The sequence below is a fragment of the Scyliorhinus torazame genome, chromosome 23, assembly GCF_047496885.1.
Source record: "Scyliorhinus torazame isolate Kashiwa2021f chromosome 23, sScyTor2.1, whole genome shotgun sequence".
Classification (NCBI taxonomy): domain Eukaryota; kingdom Metazoa; phylum Chordata; class Chondrichthyes; order Carcharhiniformes; family Scyliorhinidae; genus Scyliorhinus; species Scyliorhinus torazame.
Genome location: NC_092729.1, coordinates 51,290,666 through 51,314,017, shown reverse-complemented (window position 1 = coordinate 51,314,017; position 23,352 = coordinate 51,290,666). Strand labels below are relative to the sequence as shown.

General features: G+C 57.7%; 2 long non-coding RNA genes across 3 annotated transcripts in view; one reads left to right on the top strand and one right to left on the bottom strand.

Annotated features, from left to right (window-relative positions):
* LOC140399605 (uncharacterized) overlaps positions 1-23,352 on the bottom strand; it is a 1,122,925-nt gene that overhangs the window by 51,828 nt on the left and 1,047,745 nt on the right. The window lies entirely within an intron of this gene.
* The window catches only part of LOC140399606 (uncharacterized), a 93,419-nt gene that overhangs the window by 20,515 nt on the left and 49,552 nt on the right, over positions 1-23,352 (top strand). For both annotated transcript variants that reach the window (XR_011937756.1, XR_011937757.1), the window contains exon 2: positions 59-108. This is a non-coding gene — a long non-coding RNA (uncharacterized lncRNA). The remainder of the gene's footprint in view (positions 1-58; positions 109-23,352) is intronic.

Genomic DNA, 23,352 nt, shown 5'->3' with positions numbered 1-23,352 from the left:
TCTCTATCTGTGTATCTGCCAGTCGCCCTGGTCCAACATTCTATTTCTCTCTCCACAGATGCTGCCTGACGTGCTCAGTATTTACCGCATTGGTACAAGAGCGAGGAGGTAAGGCTGAACTTATACAAGACACTAGTTAGAGCTCAGCTGGAATATTGTGGACAGTTCTGGGCGTCACACTATAGGAAGGATGTGAACACACTGGAGCGAGTGCAGAGGAGGTTCACACGAATGGTTCAGGGATGAGAAACTTCAGTGATGAGGATAGATTGGAGAGATTGGGTCTGTTCTCCAAGGAGAGAAATGGCCAAGAGGAGATTAGATAGAGGTGATCAAATTCTTGGGGGTGCCGGACAGAGTAGACAGGGAGAAACGGTTCCCAGTATTAAGAAGCTCAAGAACGAGATGGCACAGAATTAAAGTGAATTGGAAAAGAAGCAAATATTTACTCTGTATCTAACCCCGTGCTGTACATGTCCTGGGAGTGTTTGATGGGGACAGTGTAGAGGGAGCATTACTCTGTATCTAACACCGTGCTGTACCTGTCCTGGGAGTGTTTGATGGGGACAGTGTGGAGGGAACTTTACTCTGTATCTAACCCCGTGCTGTACCTGTCCTGGGTGTGTTTGATGTTGACAGTGGAGAGGGAGCTTTACTCTATATCTTACCCCGTGCTATATCTGTGCTGGGAGTGTTTGATGGGCACAGTGTAGAGAGAGCCTTGCTCGATATCTAATACCGTGTTACACCTGTCCTGGGAGTGTTTGATGGGCACAGTGTAGAGAGAGCCTTGCTCGATATCTAATACCATGTTGTACCTGTCCTGGGAGTGTTTGCCAGGGACAGTGTAGAGAGACCTTGCTCGATATCTAATACCGTGATGTACCTGTCCTGGGAGTGTTTGCCAGGGACAGTGTAGAGGAATCTTTGTCTAACCCCATGATGTACCTTTGCTGGTCGTGTTTGACGGAGTTTCAAAATCTCAAATAAATGTCTTCTATTAGTTTCTCCATCCCTCTGTTTCTGCTTCCCTCTCTGTCTGTCTGGGAATATTGTCAGAACAAAATCCACGATCAGCAGTCAGCCATTTTAAGTTACTTAATGGTGGCCATTTTAGGTGAGCTCAGCACAGTCATTTCTGACATTTGTACACGTTGGTACAACAAAATCCTGATGGAAAGTGTCTGATTTAAACAGCAATTTGTTGGGTAATGTGGATGAAGAAAGGGAGCTGGCTGTCCTTGTACACCAGTCACTGAAAGTGGAGAGGGGGGTGCAGCAAGCAGTTAAGAAGACCAATGATATGTTGGCCTTCATTGAAAGAGGGATTTGAGTTCAGAAGTGGAGATGTCTTACTGCAGTTACACAAGGCCTTGGTGAGACCACACCTGGAGTATTGTGTACAGTTTCGGTCTCCCTAACTAAGAAAGGATAGAGTTGCCAGAGAGGGAGTGCAGCGGAACGTGAATCGGCTGATAGGGAGGTTGCCGGACTGTCCTACAAGGAGAGATTGGTTTGACTGTGGCACAGTGGTTAGCACTGCTGCCTCACCGTGCCAGTGACCCGGGATAAATTCCGGCCTTGTGTGACTGATTACGTGGAGTTGGCAGTTTCTCCCCGTGTGTGCGTGGGTTTCCTCCGGGTGCTCCGGTTTCCTTCCACTGTCCAAAGATGTGCAGGCTAGGTGGAATGGTCCTGCTAAATTACCCCTTAGTGTCCAAGAAAGATTGTTTAGATTAGGTTAAGGAGTTATTGGGATAGGGCGGGTGACTGAGCTTACATAGAATGCTGTGTCAGAGGGTTGGTGTAGATTCGATGGGCAGAATGGCCTCCTTCTGCATTGTAGGGATTCTATGATTGTGCCTGTATTCACTAGGGCCTAGAAGGATGTGAGGAGATGTTGGCCGTGCTAAATTGCCCCTTTGTGGCCCAAAGGTTAGGTGGTGTTACTGGGGTTATTTGGATAGGGGGGAGGCGTGGGCTTGGGTAGGGTGCTCTCTCCTAGGGCCAGTGCAGACTCGATGGGCCAAATGGGCTACTCCTGCAATGTATATTCTATGATTCTGTGAGCTCTGATTATTACATTCCAACAGCGCTGTGCAGACTATACACAGAGATGGAGATTCTGAACATTGAATTAATGTATTCTGTTATTCTCCCCATCTTCTCTGTCTCTGCATCTCTCTCTCTCTCTCTCTGGGAATCTGTCTAAACAAATCCACGATCAGCAGTCAGCCATTTTAAGTTACTGAACGGTGGCCATTTTATGTGAGCACAACACTGAGACAATTCGGACAGTTGTCCAAGTTAGTGTCAAACAAAAACTGAAGGAAAGAGTCAAATTTAAATGGTGATATGTTGGGCAATGTGGATGTACAAATGGAGCTTGTACACCAGTCACTGAAAGTGGAGAGGGGGTTGCAGCAAGCAGTTAAGAAGACCAATGATATGTTGGCCTTCATTGAAAGAGGGATTTGAATTCAGAAGTGGAGATGTCTTACTGCAGTTACACAAGGCCTTGGTGAGACCACACCTGGAGTACTGTGTACAGTTTCGGTCTCCCTAACATAGAAAGGATATAGTTGCCAGAGAGGGAGTGCAGCGGAGGGTCAATCGGCTGACAGGGAGATTGCCGGACTGTCCTAGGAGGAGAGATTGGTTCAATAGGACCCGAACGAGCCCTGTTTCTCCAACCTAACCCTGGAGATCTAATCCCACATTCCTGGTGATGTCTCCACTCTCAAAGATGGAAAGATATTGACCAAGTTTAAAGCAGAAATTGACAGCTTTCTAAATCCCAATGACATAAAGGGACATGGGGATAGTGTTGGGGAAAAGACATTGAAGTGAAGATATTTCACAGCTGGATTCACAGAATACAGACAGCAAAGTATCTTAAATTTTGGAAGTGCCACAAATGTTGTGAAACATTTGGGAAATGATTAGAAACAGTTTGGACTGAGATCTCCTCAGTGACCTGTGTGCTGTCCCCACCCCCGACTTTCTGTCAGGAATGTCCCCCTCGGTGTGTTTCCTGTGTCTGCAAAGGTAACACTTGTCCTGTCTATGGTTATGTTAAGTCAGCAGACAGCCACAGATTCACAATGTCCTGTCCTTATTTCTGTCTTTGTTTAACATTTGTTCCCTCTGAATTTCTGACCTGTTGGGAATGACCATTCGTCTGTCGCCTTAGGAAGGCTTTCCATAGAATGAGTAAAAACTAGCAAGAAATCACAGAATGTGAGTTAAACACAACTTCATTCCTGCTTCCATTTAGAGAGAAGATTCCTGGCCAGGCAAACAAAGCTCATTGCAAAGTTTCACTTCATATTTTACTTGTTCACAGGCAGATTTTTCACTGAAATCTTCTGATGTTAATTCCTGAGATTAGAATTTATAAAGAAACAATTTGGATTGAATGAAAACGGTCAGTTTGATAACCCTAAAGTCCTGACTGCCTCACGTCCTGGCACCCTCACACCATCACACCCTCATGTCCCCTAACCCTCACATCCTGACCCACTCCCATCCCCGAAACCTCAGATCCTGACCCGCTGTGTACCTCTTTCTCTGTGTGTGTCCCTCACTCTCTCCGTGTGCCCACCTCTCTCTGTCCCTCTCTCCCTCTGTGTCCCTGTTGCTCTCAAAGTGTCCTCTCACTCTATCCCTCTCTTTCACTGTCTACCTCTTTCTCTCTGTGTCACTCTCCCTGTCGCCCTCTCCCTTTCTGTATCCCCCTCTCTCTGTCCCCCTCTCTCCCTCTCCCTCTATCTCTATCCCTCTTTCTCTTTGTCCCACTATCTATCACTGTGTACATCTCTCTCTCTTTCTATCACTCTATCGCTCACTCTCCTTCTCTCGCTGTTTCCCTCGCTCTTGCTGTGTCGTCGCTCTCGCTGTGTCCCTCGCTCTCGCTGTGTCCCTCGCTCTCACTGAGTCCCTCGCTCTCTGTGTACCCCTCACTCTCTGTGGGCCCCTCACTCTCTGTGTACCCCTCACTCTCTGTGCGTCCCTCGCTCATTGTGCGTCCCTCGCTCTCTGTGCGTCCCTCGCTCTCTGTGCGTCCCTCGCTCTCTGTGTGTCCCTCGCTCTCTGTGTGTCCCTCGCTCTCTGTGTGTTCCTTGCTCTCTGTGTGTCCCTCGCTCTCAGTGTGTCCCTCGCTCTCTGTGTGTGTTCCTCGCTCTCTGTGTGTGTTCCTTGCTCTCTGTGTGTCCCTCACTCTCTGTGTGTGTCCCTCGCTATCTGTGCATTCCTCTCTCTCTGTGAGTCCCTCGCTCTCTGTGTGTCCCTCGCTCTGTGCGTCCCTCGCTCTCTGTGTGACCCTCGCTCTCTGTGTGTCCCTCGCTCTCTGTGTGTATCCCTCGCTCTCTGTGTGTCCCTCGCTCTGTGTGTCCCTCGCTCTGTGTGTCCCTCGCTCTCTGTGTGTCCCTCGCTCTCTGTGTGTCCCTCGCTCTCTGTGTGTCCCTCGCTCTCTGTGTGTGTCCCTCGCTCCCTGTGTGTCCCTCGCTCACTCTGCGTCCCTCGCTCTCTGTCCGCCCCTCGCTCTCTGAGTGTCCCTTGCTCTGTGTGTCCCTCGCTCTCTGTGTGTTCCTCATTCTCTGTGCGTCCCTCGCTCTCTGTATTTCCCTCGCTCTCTGTGTCCCTGCTCTCTGTGTGTCCCTCGCTCTCTGTGTATTCCTCGCTCTCTGTGTGTCCCTCACTCTCTGTGTTTCCCTCGCTCTCTGTGTGTCCCTCACTCTCTGTGTGACCCTCGCTCTCTGTGTGTGTCCCTCGCTCTCTGTGTGTCCCTCGCCCTGTGTGTGTGTTACTTGCTCTCTGTGTCCCTCGCTCTCTGGTGTGTCCCTCGCTCTCTGTGCATCCCTCGCTCTCTGTGAGTCCCTCGCTCTCTGTGTGTGTTCCTTGCTCTCTGTGTGTCCCTCGCTCTCTGTGTGAGTCCCTCGCTCTCTGTGTGACCCTCGCTCTCTGTGTGTCCCTCGCTCTCTGTGTGTCCCTCGCTCTCTGTGTGTCCCTCGTTCTCTGTGTGTCCCTCGCTCTCTGTGTGTGTCCCTCGCTCTCTGTGTGTCCCTCGCTCTCTGTGCATCCCTAGCTCTCTGTGTGTTCCTCGCTCTCTGTGTGTCCCTTGCTCTCTGTGTCCCTCGCTCTCTGTGTGTCCCTCGCTCTCTGTGTGTCCCTCGCTCTCTGTGTGTTCTTCGCTCTCTGTGTGTACCTCACTCTCTGTGTGTCCCTCACTCTCTGTGTGTCCCTCGCTCTCTGTGTGTGTCCCTAGCTCTGTGTGTGTGTTCCTCGCTCTCTGTGCACCCCTCGCTCTCTGTGTAATTCGCTCTCTGTGTGTCCCTCGCTCTCTGTGCGTCCCTCGCTCTCTGTGTGTCCCTCGCTCTCTGTACGTCCCTCGCTCTCTGTGTGTCCCTCGCTCTCTGTGTGTCCCTTGCTCTCTGTGAGTCCCTCGCTCTCTGTGTGTTCCTCGCACTCTGTGTGTCCCTCGCTCTGTGTGTGTGTGTGTCTCGCTCTCTGTGCACCCCTCGCTCTCTGTGTCCTTCGCTCTCTGTGTGTCCCTCGCTCTCTGTGCGTCCCTCGCTCTCTGTGTGTCCCTCGCTCTCTGTGTGTCCCCCGCTCTCTGTGTGTGTCCCTCGCTCTCTGTGTGTTCCTCGCTCTCTGTGTGTCCCTCGCTCTCTGTTTGTCCCCGCTCTCTGTGTGTGTCCCTCGCACTCTGTGTGTCCCTCGCTCTGTGCGTCCCTCGCTCTCTGTGCGTCCCTCGCTCTGTGTGTGTGTCCCTCACTCTGTGCCTCCCTCGCTCTCTGTGTGTGTCCCTCGCTCTGTGCGTCCCTCGCTCTCTGTGCGTCCCACGCTCTCTGTGTGCCCCTCGCTCTCTGTGTGCCCCTCACTCTCTGTGTGTGTCCCTCGCTCTGTGCGTCCCTCGCTCTCTGTGCGTCCCTCGCTCTCTGTGCGTCCCTCGCTCTCTGTGCGTCCCTCGCTCTTTGTGTGTCCCTCGCACTTTGTGTGTCCCTCGCTCTCTGTGTGTCCCTCGCTCTGTGCGTCCCTCGCTCTCTGTGCGTCCCTCGCTCTCTGTGCGTCCCTCGCTCTCTGTGCGTCCCTTGCTCTCTGTGTCCCTCGCTCTGTGTGTCCCTCGCTCTCTGTGCGCCCCTCGCTCTCTGTGTGCCCCTCGCTCTGTGTGTCCCTCGCTCTCTGTGTGTCCCTCGCTCTGTGCGTCCCTCGCTCTCTCTGTGCGTCCCTCGCACTCTGTGCGTCCCTGGCTCTCTGTGTGTGCCCCTCGCTCTCTGTGTGTGCCCCTCGCTCTCTGTGTGTGCCCCTCGCTCTGTGCGTTCCTCGCTCTCTGTGTGTCCCTCGCTCTCTGTGTGTCCCTAGCTCTCTGTGCGTCCCTCGCTCTCTGTGTGTCCCTCGCTCTCTGTGTGTGTCCCTCGCTCTCTGTGTCTCCCTCGCTCTCTGTGTGTGTCCCTCGCTCTCTGTGCGTCCCTCGCTCTCTGTGTGTGTCCCTCGCTCTCTGTGTCTCCCTCGCTCTCTGTGTGTGTCCCTCGCTCTCTGTGCGTCCCTCGCTCTCTGTGTGTGTCCCTCGCTCTCTGTGTGTGTCCCACGCTCTCTGTGTGTCCCTCGCTCTCTGTGTGTGTCCCTCGCTCTCTGTGCGTCCCTCGCTCTGTGCGTCCCTCGCTCTGTGTGCGCCCATGCGCACGGTATCATTGTGGATAGCACAATTGCTTCACAGCTCCAGGGTCCCAGGTTCGATTCCGGATTGGGTCACTGTCTGTGCGGAGTCTGCACATCCTCCCCGTGTCTGCGTGTGTTTCCTCCGGGTGCTCCGGTTTCCTCCCACAGTCCAAAGATGTGCAGGTTAGGTGGATTGGCCATGCTAAATTGCCCTTAGTGTCCAAAATTGCCCTTAGTGTTGGGTGGGGTTGCTGGGTTATGGGGATAGGGTGGGGGTGTGGGCTTGGATAGGGTGTCCTTTCCAAGATCTGGTAGACTCGACGGGCCGAATGGCCTCCTTCTGCACTTTAAATTCTCTGATAAACTGTGATCGCTCTCTTTGCGTCCGCCGCTGTCTGTATGTCCCTCGCTCTCTATATATCCCTCGCTCTCTGTGTGTCCCTCGCTCTCTGTGTCTCTCGCTCTCTGTGTGTCCCTCGCTCTCTGTGTGTCCCTCGCTCTCTGTGTGTCCCTCGCTCTCTCTGAGTGTCCCTCGCTCTCTGTTTATCCCTCGCTCTGTGTGTCCCTCGCTCTGTGTGTTCCTCGCTCTCTGTGTGTCCCTCGCTCTCTGTAGTCCCTCGCTCTCTGTGCGTCCCTCGCTCTCTGTGTGTCCCTCGCTCTCTGTGTATCCCTAGCTCTCTGTGTCTCCCTCGCTCTGTGTCTCCCTCGCTCTCTGTGCGTCCCTCGCTCTCTGTGCGTCCCTCGCTCTCTGTCTGTCCCTCGCTCTCTGTGTGTGTCCCTCGCTCTGTGTGTCCCTCGCTCTGTGTGTCCCTCGCTCTCTGTGTGTCCCTCGCTCTCTGTGTGTCCCTCGCTCTCTGTATGTGTCACTCGCTCCCTGTGTGTCCCTCGCTCTCTGTGTGTCCCTTGCTCTGTGTGTCCCTCGCTCTCTGTGTGTCCCTCACTCTCTGTGTGTTCCTCACTCTCTGTGCGTCCCTCGCTCTCTGTATGTCCCTCGCTCTCTGTGTCCCTCGCTCTCTGTGTGTCCCTCGCTCTCTGTGTGTCCCTCTCTCTCTCTGCGTCCCTCGCTCTCTGTGTGTCCCTCGCTCTCTGTGTGTCCCCCGCTCTCTGTGTGTGTCCCTCGCTCTCTGTGTGTCCCTCGCTCTCTGTGTGTCCCTCGCTCTCTGTTTGTCCCCCGCTCTCTGTGTGTGTCCCTCGCTCTGTGCGTCACTCGCTCTCTGTGCGTCCCTCGCTCTGTGTGTGTGTCCCTCACTCTGTGCCTCCCACGCCCTCTGTGTGTGTCCCTCGCTCTGTGCGTCCCTCGCTCTCTGTGCGTCCCTCGCTCTCTGTGTGCCCCTCGCTCTCTGTGTGTGTCCTTCGCTCTGTGCGTCCCTCGCTCTCTGTGCGTCCCTCGCTCTCTGTGCGTCCCTCGCTCTTTGTGTGTCCCTCGCTCTCTGTGTGTCCCTCGCTCTGTGTGTCCCTCGCTCTGTGCGTCCCTCGCTCTCTGTGCGTCCCTCGCTCTCTGTGCGTCCCTTGCTCTCTGTGTCCCTCGCTCTGTGCGTCCCTCGCTCTCTGTGCGTCCCTCGCTCTGTGTGTGTGTCCCTCACTCTGTGCCTCCCTCGCTCTCTGTGTGTGTCCCTCGCTCTGTGCGTCCCTCGCTCTCTGTTCGTCCCTCGCTCTCTGTGTGCCCCTCGCTCTCTGTGTGCCCCTCGCTCTCTGTGTGTGTCCCTCGCTCTGTGCGTCCCTCACTCTCTGTGTGTGTCCCTCGCTCTGTGCGTCCCTCACTCTCTGTGTGTGTTCCTCACTCTCTGTGCGCCCCTCGCTCTCTGTATGTCCCTCGCTCTCTGTGTGTTCCTCGCTCTCTGTGTGTCCCTCACTCTCTGTGTTTCCCTCGCTCTTGTGTGTCCCTCACTCTCTGTGTGTCCCTCGCTCTCTGTATGTGTCCCTCGCTCTCTGTGTGTCCCTCGCTCTCTGTATGTGTCCCTCGCTCTCTGTGTGTCCCTCGCTCTGTGTGTGTGTTACTTGCTCTCTGTGTGTCCCTCGCTCTCTGGTGTGTCCCTCGCTCTCTGTGCATCCCTCGCTCTCTGTGTGTTCCTCACTCTCTGTGTGTCCCTCGCTCTCTGTGCGTCCCTCGCTCTCTGTGTGTCCCTCTCTCTCTCTGCGTCCCTCGGTCTCTGTGTGTCCCTCGCTCTCTGTGTGTCCCCCGCTCTCTGTGTGTGTCCCTCGCTCTCTGTGTGTCCCTCGCTCTCTGTGTGTCCCTCGCTCTCTGTTTGTCCCCCGCTCTCTGTGTGTGTCCCTCACTCTGTGCGTCCCTCGCTCTCTGTGCGTCCCTCGCTCTGTGTGTGTGTCCCTCACTCTGTGCCTCCCTCGCTCTCTGTGTGTGTCCCTCGCTCTGTGCGTCCCTCGCTCTCTGTGCGCCCCTCGCTCTCTGTGTGTGTCCTTCGCTCTGTGCGTCCCTCGCTCTCTGTGCGTCCCTCGCTCTCTGTGCGTCCCTCGCTCTTTGTGTGTCCCTCGCACTTTGTGTGTCCCTCGCTCTCTGTGTGTCCCTCGCTCTGTGTGTCCCTCGCGCTGTGTGTCCCTCGCTCTCTGTGTGTCCCTCGCTCTCTGTTTGTCCCTCGTTCTCTGTGCGTCCCTAGCTCTCTGTGCGTCCCTCGCTCTCTCTGCGTCCCTCGCACTCTGTGCGTCCCTCGCTCTCTGTGTGTCCCTCGCTCTCTGTGCGTCCCTCGCTCTCTGTGCGCCACTCACTCTCTCTGCGTCCCTCGCTCTCTCTATCTCCCTCGCGCCCTGTGTGTCCCTCACTCTCTGTGTGTGTTCCTCGCTCCTCTGTGCACCCCTCGCTCTCTGTGTCCCTCGCACTCTGTGTGTCCCTCGCTCTCTGTGCGTCCTTCGCTCTCTGTGTGTCCCTCGCTCTCTGTGTGTCCCTCGCTCTCTGTGTCCCTCGCTCTCTGTGTCCCTCGCTCTCTGTGTCCCTCGCTCTGTGTCCCTCGCTCTGTGCGTCCCTCTCTCTGTGTGTCCCTCGATCTCTGTGTGTCCCACGCTCTGTGTGTGTCCCTTGCTCTCTGTGTGTCCCTCGCTCTCTGTGTGTCCCTCGCTCTCTGTGTGTCCCTAGCTCTCTGTGTGTCCCTCGCTCTCTGTGTATCCCTCGCTCTCTGTGTGTCCCTCACTCTGTGTGTCCCTCGCTCTCTGTGTGTCCCTCGCTCTCTCTGTGTCGCTCGCTCTCTGTGTGTCCCTCGCTCTCTGTGTGTGTCCCTCGCTCTCTGTGTGTGTCCCTTGCTCTCTGTGTGTGTCCCTCGCTCTCTGTGTGTGTCCCTCGCTCTCTGTGTGTGTCCCTCGCTCTCTGTGTGTGTTCCTCGCTCTCTGTGTGTCCCTCGCTCTCTGTGTGTCCCTCACTCTCTGTGTGTCCCTCGGTCTCTGTGTGTCCCTCGCTCTCTGTGTGTGCCCCTCGCTCTCTATGTGTCCCTCGCTCTCTGTGTGTCCCAGCTCTCTGTGTGTCCCTCGCTCTGTGTGTGTCCCTCGCTCTCTGTGTCCCTCGCTCTAAGGGTGCCCCTCTCTCTGTGTGTCCCTCGCTCTCTGTGTGTCCCTCGCTCTCTGTGTGTCCCTCACTCTCTGTGTTTCCCTCGCTCTCTGTGTGTCCCACGCTCTCTGTGTGTCCCTCGCTCTCTGTGTGTGTCCCTCGCACTGTGTGTGTCCCTCGCTCTCTATGTGTGTCCCTCGCTCTCTGTGTGTGTCCCTCGCTCTCTGTGTGTCCCAGCTCTCTGTGTGTCCCTCGCTCTGTGTGTGTCCCTCGCTCTCTGTGTCCCTCGCTCTAAGGGTGCCCCTCTCTCTGTGTGTCCCTCGCTCTCTGTGTGTCCCTCGCTCTCTGTGTGTCCCTCACTCTCTGTGTTTCCCTCGCTCTCTGTGTGTCCCTCGCTCTCTGTGTGCCTCTCACTCTCTTTGTGTCCCTCGCTCTCTGTGTGCCCCTCGCTCTCTGTGTGTGTCCCTCGCTCTCTGTGCACCCCTCGCTCTCTGTGCCCTCGCTCTCTGTGCCCTCGCTCTCTGTGTGTCCCGAGCTCTCTGTGCGTCCCTCGCTCACTGTGTGTGTCCCTCGCTCTCTGTGCACCCCTCGCTCTCTGTGTTCCTCGACCTATGTGTGTCCCTCGCTCTCAGTGCGTCCCTCGCTCTCTGTGTGTCCTTCGCTCTCTGTTTGTACCTCGCTCTCTGTGTGTCCCTCGCTCTCTGTGTGTGTCCCTCGCTCTCTGTGCACCCCTCGCTCTCTGTGTCCCTCGCTCTCTGTGTGCCTCGCTCTATGTGTCCCTCGCTCTCTGTGTCCCACGCTCTCTGTGTCCCTCGCTCTGTGCGTCACTCTCTCTGTGCGTCCCTCGATCTCTGTGTGACCCTCGCTCTCTGTGTGTGTTCCTCGCTCTCTGTGTGTCCCTCGCTCTCTGTATGTCCCTCGCTCTCTATGTGTGTCCCTCGCTCTCTGTGTGTGTTCCTCGCTCTCCGTGTGTCCCTCGCTCTCTGTGTGTCCCTCACTCTCTGTGTGTCTCTCGCTCTCTGTGTTTCCCCCGCTCTCTGTGTGTGTCCCTTGCACTGTGTGTGTCCCTGGCTCTCTGTGTGTGTCCCTCGCTCTCTGTGTGTGTCCCTCGCTCTCTGCGTGTCCGTCGCTCTCTGTGTGTCCCTTGCTCTCTGTGTGTCCCTCGCACTCTGTGTGTACCTCGCTCTCTGTGTGTGTCCATCGCTCTCTGTGTGTGTTCCTCGCTCTAATGTGTGTCCCTCGCTCTCTGTGTGCACCTCGCTCTCTGTGTATCCCTAGCTCTCTGTGTCTCCCTCGCTCTCTGTGTCTCCCTCGCTCTCTGTGCGTCCCTCGCTCTCTGTGCGTCCCTCGCTCTCTGTCTGTCCCTCGCTCTCTGTGTGTGTCCCTCGCTCTGTGTGTCCCTCGCTCTGTGTGTCCCTCGCTCTCTGTGTGTCCCTCGCTCTCTGTGTGTCCCTCGCTCTCTGTATGTGTCACTCGCTCCCTGTGTGTCCCTCGCTCTCTGTGTGTCCCTTGCTCTGTGTGTCCCTCGCTCTCTGTGTGTCCCTCACTCTCTGTGTGTTCCTCACTCTCTGTGCGTCCCTCGCTCTCTGTATGTCCCTCGCTCTCTGTGTCCCTCGCTCTCTGTGTGTCCCTCGCTCTCTGTGTGTCCCTCTCTCTCTCTGCGTCCCTCGCTCTCTGTGTGTCCCTCGCTCTCTGTGTGTCCCCCGCTCTCTGTGTGTGTCCCTCGCTCTCTGTGTGTCCCTCGCTCTCTGTGTGTCCCTCGCTCTCTGTTTGTCCCCCGCTCTCTGTGTGTGTCCCTCGCTCTGTGCGTCACTCGCTCTCTGTGCGTCCCTCGCTCTGTGTGTGTGTCCCTCACTCTGTGCCTCCCACGCCCTCTGTGTGTGTCCCTCGCTCTGTGCGTCCCTCGCTCTCTGTGCGTCCCTCGCTCTCTGTGTGCCCCTCGCTCTCTGTGTGTGTCCTTCGCTCTGTGCGTCCTTCGCTCTCTGTGCGTCCCTCGCTCTCTGTGCGTCCCTCGCTCTTTGTGTGTCCCTCGCACTTTGTGTGTCCCTCGCTCTCTGTGTGTCCCTCGCTCTGTGTGTCCCTCGCTCTGTGCGTCCCTCGCTCTCTGTGCGTCCCTCGCTCTCTGTGCGTCCCTTGCTCTCTGTGTCCCTCGCTCTGTGCGTCCCTCGCTCTCTGTGCATCCCTCGCTCTGTGTGTGTGTCCCTCACTCTGTGCCTCCCTCGCTCTCTGTGTGTGTCCCTCGCTCTGTGCGTCCCTCGCTCTCTGTGCGTCCCTCGCTCTCTGTGTGCCCCTCGCTCTCTGTGTGCCCCTCGCTCTCTGTGTGTGTCCCTCGCTCTGTGCGTCCCTCACTCTCTGTGTGTGTCCCTCGCTCTGTGCGTCCCTCACTCTCTGTGTGTGTTCCTCACTCTCTGTGCGCCCCTCGCTCTCTGTATGTCCCTCGCTCTCTGTGTCCCTCGCTCTCTGTGTGTCCCTCGCTCTCTATGTATTCCTCGCTCTCTGTGTGTCCCTCACTCTCTGTGTTTCCCTCGCTCTTGTGTGTCCCTCACTCTCTGTGTGTCCCTCGCTCTCTGTATGTGTCCCTCGCTCTCTGTGTGTCCCTCGCTCTCTGTATGTGTCCCTCGCTCTCTGTGTGTCCCTCGCTCTGTGTGTGTGTTACTTGCTCTCTGTGTGTCCCTCGCTCTCTGGTGTGTCCCTCGCTCTCTGTGCATCCCTCGCTCTCTGTGTGTTCCTCACTCTCTGTGTGTCCCTCGCTCTCTGTGCGTCCCTCGCTCTCTGTGTGTCCCTCGCTCTCTGTGTGTCCCTCTCTCTCTGTGCGTCCCTTGGTCTCTGTGTGTCCCTCGCTCTCTGTGTGTCCCCCGCTCTCTGTGTGTGTCCCTCGCTCTCTGTGTGTCCCTCGCTCTCTGTGTGTCCCTCGCTCTCTGTGTGTCCCTCGCTCTCTGTGTGTCCCTCGCTCTCTGTTTGTCCCCCGCTCTCTGTGTGTGTCCCTCACTCTGTGCGTCCCTCGCTCTCTGTGCGTCCCTCGCTCTGTGTGTGTGTCCCTCACTCTGTGCCTCCCTCGCTCTCTGTGTGTGTCCCTCGCTCTGTGCGTCCCTCGCTCTCTGTGCGTCCCTCGCTCTCTGTGTGCCCCTCGCTCTCTGTGTGTGTCCTTCGCTCTGTGCGTCCCTCGCTCTCTGTGCGTCCCTCGCTCTCTGTGTGTGTCCTTCGCTCTGTGTGTCCCTCGCTCTCTGTGCGTCCCTCGCTCTCTGTGTGTGTCCTTCGCTCTGTGCGTCCCTCGCTCTCTGTGCGTCCCTCGCTCTCTGTGCGTCCCTCGCTCTTTGTGTGTCCCTCGCACTTTGTGTGTCCCTCGCTCTCTGTGTGTCCCTCGCTCTGTGTGTCCCTCGCGCTGTGTGTCCCTCGCTCTCTGTGTGTCCCTCGCTCTCTGTGTGTCCCTCGCTCTCTGTTTGTCCCTCGTTCTCTGTGCGTCCCTAGCTCTCTGTGCGTCCCTCGCTCTCTCTGCGTCCCTCGCACTCTGTGCGTCCCTCGCTCTCTGTGTGTCCCTCGCTCTCTGTGCGTCCCTCGCTCTCTGTGCGCCACTCACTCTCTCTGCGTCCCTCGCTCTCTCTATCTCCCTCGCGCCCTGTGTGTCCCTCACTCTCTGTGAGTGTTCCTCGCTCCTCTGTGCACCCCTCGCTCTCTGTGTCCCTCGCACTCTGTGTGTCCCTCGCTCTCTGTGCGTCCTTCGCTCTCTGTGTGTCCCTCGCTCTCTGTGTGTCCCTCGCTCTCTGTGTCCCTCGCTCTCTGTGTCCCTCGCTCTCTGTGTCCCTCGCTCTGTGTCCCTCGCTCTGTGCGTCCCTCTCTCTGTGTGTCCCTCGATCTCTGTGTGTCCCACGCTCTGTGTGTGTCCCTTGCTCTCTGTGTGTCCCTCGCTCTCTGTGTGTCCCTCGCTCTCTGTGTGTCCCTCGCTCTCTGTGTATCCCTCGCTCTCTGTGTGTCCCTCACTCTGTGTGTCCCTCGCTCTCTGTGTGTCCCTCGCTCTCTCTGTGTCGCTCGCTCTCTGTGTGTCCCTCGCTCTCTGTGTGTGTCCCTCGCTCTCTGTGTGTGTCCCTCGCTCTCTGTGTGTGTCCCTCGCTCTCTGTGTGTGTCCCTCGCTCTCTGTGTGTGTTCCTCGCTCTCTGTGTGTCCCTCGCTCTCTGTGTGTCCCTCACTCTCTGTGTGTCCCTCGGTCTCTGTGTGTCCCTCGCTCTCTGTGTGTGTCCCTCGCCCTGTGTGTGTCCCTCGCTCTCTGTGTGTGTCCCTCGCTCTCTATGTGTCCCTCGCTCTCTGTGTGTCCCAGCTCTCTGTGTGTCCCTCGCTCTGTGTGTGTCCCTCGCTCTCTGTGTCCCTCGCTCTAAGGGTGCCCCTCTCTCTGTGTGTCCCTCGCTCTCTGTGTGTCCCTCGCTCTCTGTGTGTCCCTCACTCTCTGTGTTTCCCTCGCTCTCTGTGTGTCCCTCGCTCTCTGTGTGTCCCTCGCTCTCTGTGTGTGTCCCTCGCACTGTGTGTGTCCCTCGCTCTCGATGTGTGTCCCTCGATCTCTGTGTGTGTCCCTCGCTCTCTGTGTGTCCCAGCTCTCTGTGTGTCCCTCGCTCTGTGTGTGTCCCTCGCTCTCTGTGTCCCTCGCTCTAAGGGTGCCCCTCTCTCTGTGTGTCCCTCGCTCTCTGTGTGTCCCTCGCTCTCTGTGTGTCCCTCACTCTCTGTGTTTCCCTCGCTCTCTGTGTGTCCCTCGCTCTCTGTGTGCCTCTCACTCTCTTTGTGTCCCTCGCTCTCTGTGTGCCCCTCGCTCTCTGTGTGTGTCCCTCGCTCTCTGTGCACCCCTCGCTCTCTGTGCCCTCGCTCTCTGTGCACCCCTCGCTCTCTGTGCCCTCGCTCTCTGTGTGTCCCGAGCTCTCTGTGCGTCCCTCGCTCACTGTGTGTGTCCCTCGCTCTCTGTGCACCCCTCGCTCTCTGTGTTCCTCGACCTCTGTGTGTCCCTCGCTCTCAGTGCGTCCCTCGCTCTCTGTGTGTCCTTCGCTCTCTGTTTGTACCTCGCTCTCTGTGTGTCCCTCGCTCTCTGTGTGTGTCCCTCGCTCTCTGTGCACCCCTCGCTCTCTGTGTCCCTCGCTCTCTGTGTGCCTCGCTCTATGTGTCCCTCGCTCTCTGTGTCCCACGCTCTCTGTGTCCCTCGCTCTGTGCGTCACTCTCTCTGTGCGTCCCTCGATCTCTGTGTGACCCTCGCTCTCTGTGTGTCCCTCGCTCTCTGTATGTCCCTCGCTCTCTATGTGTGTCCCTCGCTCTCTGTGTGTGTTCCTCGCTCTCCGTGTGTCCCTCGCTCTCTGTGTGTCCCTCACTCTCTGTGTGTCTCTCGCTCTCTGTGTGTCCCCCGCTCTCTGTGTGTGTCCCTTGCACTGTGTGTGTCCCTGGCTCTCTGTGTGTGTCCCTCGCTCTCTGTGTGTGTCCCTCGCTCTCTGCGTGTCCGTCGCTCTCTGTGTGTCCCTTGCTCTCTGTGTGTCCCTCGCACTCTGTGTGTACCTCGCTCTCTGTGTGTGTCCCTCGCTCTCTGTGTGTGTCCCTCGCTCTCTGTGTGTGTTCCTCGCTCTAATGTGTGTCCCTCGCTCTCTGTGTGTGTCCCTCGCTCTCTGTGCACCCCTCGCTCTCTGTGTCCCTCGCTCTTTGTGTGTCCCTCGCTCTCTGTGCGTCCCAATCTCTCTGTGTGTCCCTCGCTCTCTGTGTGTTCCTTGTTCTCTGTGTGTCTCTCGCTCTCTGTGCACCCCTCGCTCTCTGTGTCCCTCGCTCTCTGTGTGTTCCTCGTTCTCTGTGTGTCCCTTGCTCACTATGTCCCTCGCTCTCTGTGTGTGTCCCTCGCTCTCTGTGTGTGTTCCTCGCTCTCCGTGTGTCCCTCGCTCTCTGTGTGTCCCTCACTCTCTGTGTGTCTCTCGCTCTCTGTGTGTCCCCCGCTCTCTGTGTGTGTCCCTTGCACTGTGTGTGTCCCTCGCTCTCTGTGTGTGTCCCTCGCTCTGTGTGTGTGTCCCTCGCTCTCTGTGTGTGTCCCTCGCTCTCTGTGTGTGTTCCTCGCTCTCTGTGTGTCCCTCGCTCTCTGTGTGTCCCTCACTCTCTGTGTGTCCCTCGGTCTCTGTGTGTCCCTCGCTCTCTGTGTCTGTCCCTCGCACTGTGTGTGTCCCTCGCTCTCTGTGTGTGTCCCTCGCTCTCTGTGTGTGTCCCTCGCTCTCTGTGTGTCCCAGCTCTCTGTGTGTCCCTCGCTCTGTGTGTGTCCCTCGCTCTCTGTGTCCCTCGCTCTAAGGGTGCCCCTCTCTCTGTGTGTCCCTCGCTCTCTGTGTGTCCCTCGCTCTCTGTGTGTCCCTCGCTCTCTGTGTGTCCCTCGCTCTCTGTTTGTCCCCCGCTCTCTGTGTGTGTCCCTCACTCTGTGCGTCCCTCGCTCTCTGTGCGTCCCTCGCTCTGTGTGTGTATCCCTCACTCTGTGCCTCCCTCGCTCTCTGTGTGTGTCCCTCGCTCTGTGCGTCCCTCGCTCTCTGTGCGCCCCTCGCTCTCTGTGTGCCCCTCGCTCTCTGTGTGTGTCCTTCGCCCTGTGCGTCCCTCGCTCTCTGTGCGTCCCTCGCTCTCTGTGCGTCCCTCGCTCTTTGTGTGTCCCTCGCACTTTGTGTGTCCCTCGCTCTCTGTGTGCCCCTCGCTCTGTGTGTCCCTCGCGCTGTGTGTCCCTCGCTCTCTGTGTGTCCCTCGCTCTCTGTTTGTCCCTCGTTCTCTGTGCGTCCCTAGCTCTCTGTGCGTCCCTCGCTCTCTCTGCGTCCCTCGCACTCTGTGCGTCCCTCGCTCTCTGTGTGTCCCTCGCTCTCTGTGCGTCCCTCGCTCTCTGTGCGCCACTCACTCTCTCTGCGTCCCTCGCTCTCTCTATCTCCCTCGCGTGTGTCCCTGTGTGTCCCTCGCTCTCTGTTTGTCCCTCGTTCTCTGTGCGTCCCTAGCTCTCTGTGCGTCCCTCGCTCTCTCTGCGTCCCTCGCACTCTGTGCGTCCCTCGCTCTCTGTGTGTCCCTCGCTCTCTGTGTGTCCCTCACTCTCTGTGTGTGTTCCTCGCTCCTCTGTGCACCCCTCGCTCTCTGTGTCCCTCGCACTCTGTGTGTCCCTCGCTCTCTGTGCGTCCTTCGCTCTCTGTGTGTCCCTCGCTCTCTGTGTGTCCCTCGCTCTCTGTGTCCCTCGCTCTCTGTGTCCCTCGCTCTCTGTGTCCCTCGCTCTGTGTCCCTCGCTCTGTGCGTCCCTCTCTCTGTGTGTCCCTCGATCTCTGTGTGTCCCACGCTCTGTGTGTGTCCCTTGCTCTCTGTGTGTCCCTCGCTCTCTGTGTGTCCCTCGCTCTCTGTGTGTCCCTCGCTCTCTGTGTGTCCCTCGCTCTCTGTGTATCCCTCGCTCTCTGTGTGTCCCTCACTCTGTGTGTCCCTCGCTCTCTGTGTGTCCCTCGCTCTCTCTGTGTCGCTCGCTCTCTGTGTGTCCCTCGCTCTCTGTGTGTGTCCCTCGCTCTCTGTGTGTGTCCCTCGCTCTCTGTGTGTGTCCCTCGCTCTCTGTGTGTGTCCCTCGCTCTCTGTGTGTGTTCCTCGCTCTCTGTGTGTCCCTCGCTCTCTGTGTGTCCCTCACTCTCTGTGTGTCCCTCGGTCTCTGTGTGTCCCTCGCTCTCTGTGTGTGTCCCTCGCCCTGTGTGTGTCCCTCGCTCTCTGCGTGTGTCCCTCGCTCTCTATGTGTCCCTCGCTCTCTGTGTGTCCCAGCTCTCTGTGTGTCCCTCGCTCTGTGTGTGTCCCTCGCTCTCTGTGTCCCTCGCTCTAAGGGTGCCCCTCTCTCTGTGTGTCCCTCGCTCTCTGTGTGTCCCTCGCTCTCTGTGTGTCCCTCACTCTCTGTGTTTCCCTCGCTCTCTGTGTGTCCCTCGCTCTCTGTGTGTCCCTCGCTCTCTGTGTGTGTCCCTCGCACTGTGTGTGTCCCTCGCTCTCTATGTGTGTCCCTCGCTCTCTGTGTGTGTCCCTCGCTCTCTGTGTGTCCCAGCTCTCTGTGTGTCCCTCGCTCTGTGTGTGTCCCTCGCTCTCTGTGTCCCTCGCTCTAAGGGTGCCCCTCTCTCTGTGTGTCCCTCGCTCTCTGTGTGTCCCTCGCTCTCTGTGTGTCCCTCGCTCTCTGTGTGTCCCTCGCTCTCTGTGTGTGTCCCTCGATCTCTGTACACCCCTCGCACTCTGTGTCCCTCGCTCTCTGTGTGCCTCGCTCTATGTGTCCCTCGCTCTCTGTGTCCCTCGGTCTGTGTCCCTCGCTCTGTGCGTCCCTCTCTCTGTGCGTCCCTCGATCTCTTTGTGTCCCACGCTCTGTGTGTGTCCTTTGCTCTCTGTGTGTCCCTTGCTCTCTGTGTGTCCCTCGCTCTCTGTGTGTCCCTCGCTCTCTGTGTGTCCCTCGCTCTCTGTGTGTCCCTCGCTCTGTGTGTCCCTCGCTCTGTGTGTCCCTCGCTCTCTGTGTGTCCCTCGCTCTCTGTTTGTCCCTCGTTCTCTGTGCGTCCCTCGCTCTCTGTGCGTACCTCGCTCTCTCTGCGTCCCTCGCTCTCTGTGCGTCCCTCGCTCTCTGTTGTCCCTCGCTCTCTGTGTGCCACTCGCTCTCTCTGCGTCCCTCGCTCTCTCTGTGTCCCTCGCGCTCTGTGTGTCCCGCACTCTCTGTGTGTGTTCCTCGCTCCTTGTGTGTCCCTAGCTCTCTGTGCGTCCCTCGCTCTCTGTGTGTGTCCCTCGCTCTCTGTGCACCCCTCGCTCTCTGTGTCCCTCGCCCTCTGTGTGTCCCTCGCTCTCTGTGCGTCCTTCGCTCTCTGTGTGTCCCTCGCTCTCTGTGTGTCCCTCGCTCTCTGTGTCCCTCGCTCTCTGTGTGCCTCGCTCTGGGCGTCCCTCTCTCTGTGCGTCCCTCGATCTCTGTGTTTCCCACGCTCTGTGCGTGTCCTTTGCTCTCTGTGTGTCCCTTGCTCTCTGTGTGTCCCTCGCTCTCTGTGTGTCACTCGCTCTCTGTGTGTCCATCGCTCTCTTTGTGTCCCTCGATCTCTGTGTGTCCCTCGCTCTCTGTGCGTCCCTCGCTCTCTGTGCGTCCCTCGCTTTCTGTGGGTCCCTCGCTCTCTCTGCGCCCCTCGATCTCTGTGTGTTCCACGCTCTCTGTGTCCCTCGCTGTCTATGTTCCTCGATGTCTGTGTCCCTCGCTCACTGTACCCTCGCTCTTTGTGTCCCTCTATCTGTGCGCCCCTCGCTCTGCGTGTCCCTCAATCTCTGTGTGTCCCTCGTTCTCTGTGTTTCCCTCGCTCTCTGTGCGCCCCTCGATCTCTGTGTGTTCCACGCTCTCTGTGTGTCCCTCGATCTCTGTGCGTCCCTCGCTCTCTGTGTGCCCCTCGCTCTCTGTGCGTCCCTCGCTCTCTGTGTGTCCCTCGCTCTCTGTGTGTCCCTCGCTCTCTGTGTGTCCCTCGCTCTCTGTTTGTCCCCCGCTCTCTGTGTGTGTCCCTCACTCTGTGCCTCCCTCGCTCTCTGTGTGTGTCCCTCGCTCTGTGCGTCCCTCGCTCTCTGTGCGCCCCTCGCTCTCTGTGTGCCCCTCGCTCTCTGTGTGTGTCCTTCGCCCTGTGCGTCCCTCGCTCTCTGTGCGTCCCTCGCTCTCTGTGCGTCCCTCGCTCTTTGTGTGTCCCTCGCACTTTGTGTGTCCCTCGCTCTCTGTGTGCCCCTCGCTCTGTGTGTCCCTCGCGCTGTGTGTCCCTCGCGCTGTGTGTCCCTCGCTCTCTGTGTGTCCCTCGCTCTCTGTTTGTCCCTCGTTCTCTGTGCGTCCCTAGCTCTCTGTGCGTCCCTCGCTCTCTCTGCGTCCCTCGCACTCTGTGCGTCCCTCGCTCTCTGTGTGTCCCTCGCTCTCTGTGCGTCCCTCGCTCTCTGTGCGCCACTCACTCTCTCTGCGTCCCTCGCTCTCTCTATCTCCCTCGCGTGTGTCCCTGTGTGTCCCTCGCTCTCTGTTTGTCCCTCGTTCTCTGTGCGTCCCTAGCTCTCTGTGCGTCCCTCGCTCTCTCTGCGTCCCTCGCACTCTGTGCGTCCCTCGCTCTCTGTGTGTCCCTCGCTCTCTGTGTGTCCCTCACTCTCTGTGTGTGTTCCTCGCTCCTCTGTGCACCCCTCGCTCTCTGTGTCCCTCGCACTCTGTGTGTCCCTCGCTCTGTGTGTCCCTCGCTCTGTGTGTGTCCCTCGCTCTCTGTGCGTCCCTCGCACTGTGTGTGTCCCTCGCTCTCTGTGTGTCCCTCGCTCTCTGTGTGTCTCTCGCTCTCTGTGTGTCCCTCGCTCTCTGTGTGTCCCTCGCTCTCTGTGTGCCCCTCGCTCTCTGTGTGCCCCTCGCTCTGTGTTTCCCTCGCTCACTGTGTGTCCGTCGCTCTCTGTGTGTCCCTCGCTCTCTGTGTGTGTCCCTTGCTCTGTGTGTCCCTCGCTCACTGTGCGGTCCTTGCTCTCTGTGTGTCCCTCGCTGTCTTGTGTCCCTCGCTGTCTTGTGTCCCTCGCTGTCTGTGTCCCTCGCTCTCTGTACCCCTCGCTCTTTGTGTCCCTCTCTGTGTGCGTCCCTCGCTCTGCGTGTCCCTCGCTCTCTGTCTGTCCCTCGCTCTCTGTGTTTCCCTCGCTCTCTGTGTTTCCCTCGCTCTCTGTTTGTCCTTCGCTCTGTGTGTGTCCCTCGTTCTGTGTGTGTCCCTCGCTCTGTGTCCCTCGCTCTTTGTGACCCTCGCTCATTGTGTCCCTCGCTCTGTGTGTCCCTCACTCTCTGTGTATCCCTCGCTCTCTGTGTGTCCCTCGCTCTCTGTGTGTCCCTCGCTCTCTGTGTGTCCCTCGCTCTCTGTGTGTCCCTCGCTCTCTGTGTATCCCTCGCTCTCTGTGTGTCCCTCACTCTCTGTGTGTCCCTCGCTCTCTGTGTGTCCCTCGCTCTTTGTGACCCTCGCTCATTGTGTCCCTCGCTCTGTGTGTCCCTCACTCTCTGTGTATCCCTCACTCTCTGTGTGTCCCTCGTTCTCTGTGTGTCCCTCGCTCTCTGTGTGTCCCTCACTCTCTGTGTGTCCCTCACTCTCTGTGTGTGTCCCTCGCTCTCTGTGTGTGTCCCTCGCTCTCTGTGTGTCCCTCGTTCTCTGTGTGTCCCTCGCTCTCTGTGTGTCCCTCACTCTCTGTGTGTCCCTCACTCTCTGTGTGTGTCCCTCGCTCTCTGTGTGTGTCCCTCGCTCTCTGTGTGTCCCTCGCTCTCTGTGCGTTCTGCGCTCTCTGTGCGTCCCTCGCTCTCTGTCTGTCCCTCGCTCTCTGTGTTTCCCTCGCTCTCTGTGTTTCCCTCGCTCTCTGTTTGTCCTTCGCTCTGTGTGTGTCCCTCGTTCTGTGTGTGTCCCTCGCTCTGTGTCCCTCGCTCTTTGTGACCCTCGCTCATTGTGTCCCTCGCTCTGTGTGTCCCTCACTCTCTGTGTGTCCCTCGCTCTCTGTGTGTCCCTCGCTCTCTGTGTGTCCCTCACTCTCTGTGTGTCCCTCGCTCTCTGTGTGTCCCTCGCTCTGTGTGTGTCCCTCGCTTCTGTGTGTCCCTCGCTCTCTGTGTGTCCCTCGCTCTCTGTGTATCCCTCGCTCTCTGTGTGTCCCTCGCTCTCTGTGTGTCCCTCACTCTCTGTGTGTCCCTCGCTCTCTGTGTGTCCCTCGCTCTGTGTGTGTCCCTCGCTCTGTGTGTCCCTCACTCTCTGTGTGTCCCTCGCTCTCTGTGTGTCCCTCGCTCTCTGTGTGTCCCTCACTCTCTGTGTGTCCCTCACTCTCTGTGTGTCCCTCGCTCTCTGTGTGTGTCCCTCGCTCTCTGTGTGTCCCTCGCTCTCTGTGCGTTCTGCGCTCTCTGTGTGTCCCTCGCTCTCTGTGCGTCCCTCGCTCTGTGTGTGTCCCTCGCTCTCTGTGTGTCCCTCGCTCTCTGTGTGTCCCTCACTCTCTGTCTGTCCCTCGCTCTGTGTGTGTCCCTCGCTCTGTGTGTCCCTCGCTCTGTGAGTCCCTCGCTCTGTGTGTGTCCCTCGCTCTGTGTGTCCCTCGCTCTGTGTGTCCCTCGCTCTGTGTGTCCCTCGCTCTGTGTGTGTCCCTCGCTCTCTGTGTGTGTCCCTCGCTCTCTGTGTCCCTCGGTCTGTGTGTCCCTCGCTCTCTGTGCGTCCCTCGCTCTCTGTGCGTCCCTCGCTCTCTGTGTGTCCATCGCTCTCTTTGTGTCCCTCGCTCTGTGTGTCCCTCGCTCTCTGTGTGTCCCTCACTCTCTGTCTGTCCCTCGCTCTGTGTGTGTCCCTCGCTCTGTGTGTCATTCGCTCTGTGTGTCCCTCGCTCTCTGTGCGTCCCTCGCTCTCTGTGCGTCCCTCGCTCTCTGTGCGTCCTTCGCTCACTGTGCGTCCCTGGCTCTCTGTGCGTCCTTCGCTCTCTGTGCGTCCTTCGCTCTCTGTTTAAATGTTTCGGTGAGTGTGAGTGAGCGTAATCGTGAGCGAATGTGAGTCAGGGAGTGTAACAGTTAGTTAGTGAGTGTGTGAAAGTGTGTGTTAGTTAGTGATTGAGTAAGAGTGATTGAGTGTGTCAGACTGTGTGTCAGACTGTGTGTGAGTGAGTGTGAGAGTGTGCATAAGAGTGAGTGTGAGTGATTGTGTAAGCGAGTGTCTGAGTCAGTGTGCAAGTGTGAACGAGTTAGTTGTGTGTGAATATTTGAGTGAGTGACTGTGTCAAGAGTGACTGAGTGTGTAATGGTGTGTGTAAGAGTGAGCGAATCAGTGTGTGTACGTATATCGGTGTGAGTGATTGTGTAAGTCAGTTTCAGTGTGTGAGTGAGTGTGTGTGAGTTAGTCTGTAAGAATGAGTGAGTAGGTGATAGAGTGTGAAAGAGTGTGTCTGTGTATAACAGTGAGAGTGTGAGTGAGTGTGTCGAACTGAGTGTGAGTTAGTATGCAAGAGTGATGTGTGTTAGCATCTGGGTGTGATTGTGTCAGAGTGACAGGCGTGTCAGAAAGAGTGTGTGACTGTGTGTGACAGTGAGTGTGAGAGTGTGTGTGTGTAAGACTGAGTGAGTGTGTGAAAGTAAGTGAGGGTGTGTGAATCAGTGTGTACTAATGAGTGAGCCTGTAGGAGTGAGTGAGTGTGTAGGTGAGTGTGAGTGAGTCAGTGTGTAATAGTGAGCGAGTGTGAGACAGGGTGTGTAAGAGTGAGTTAGTGAGTGA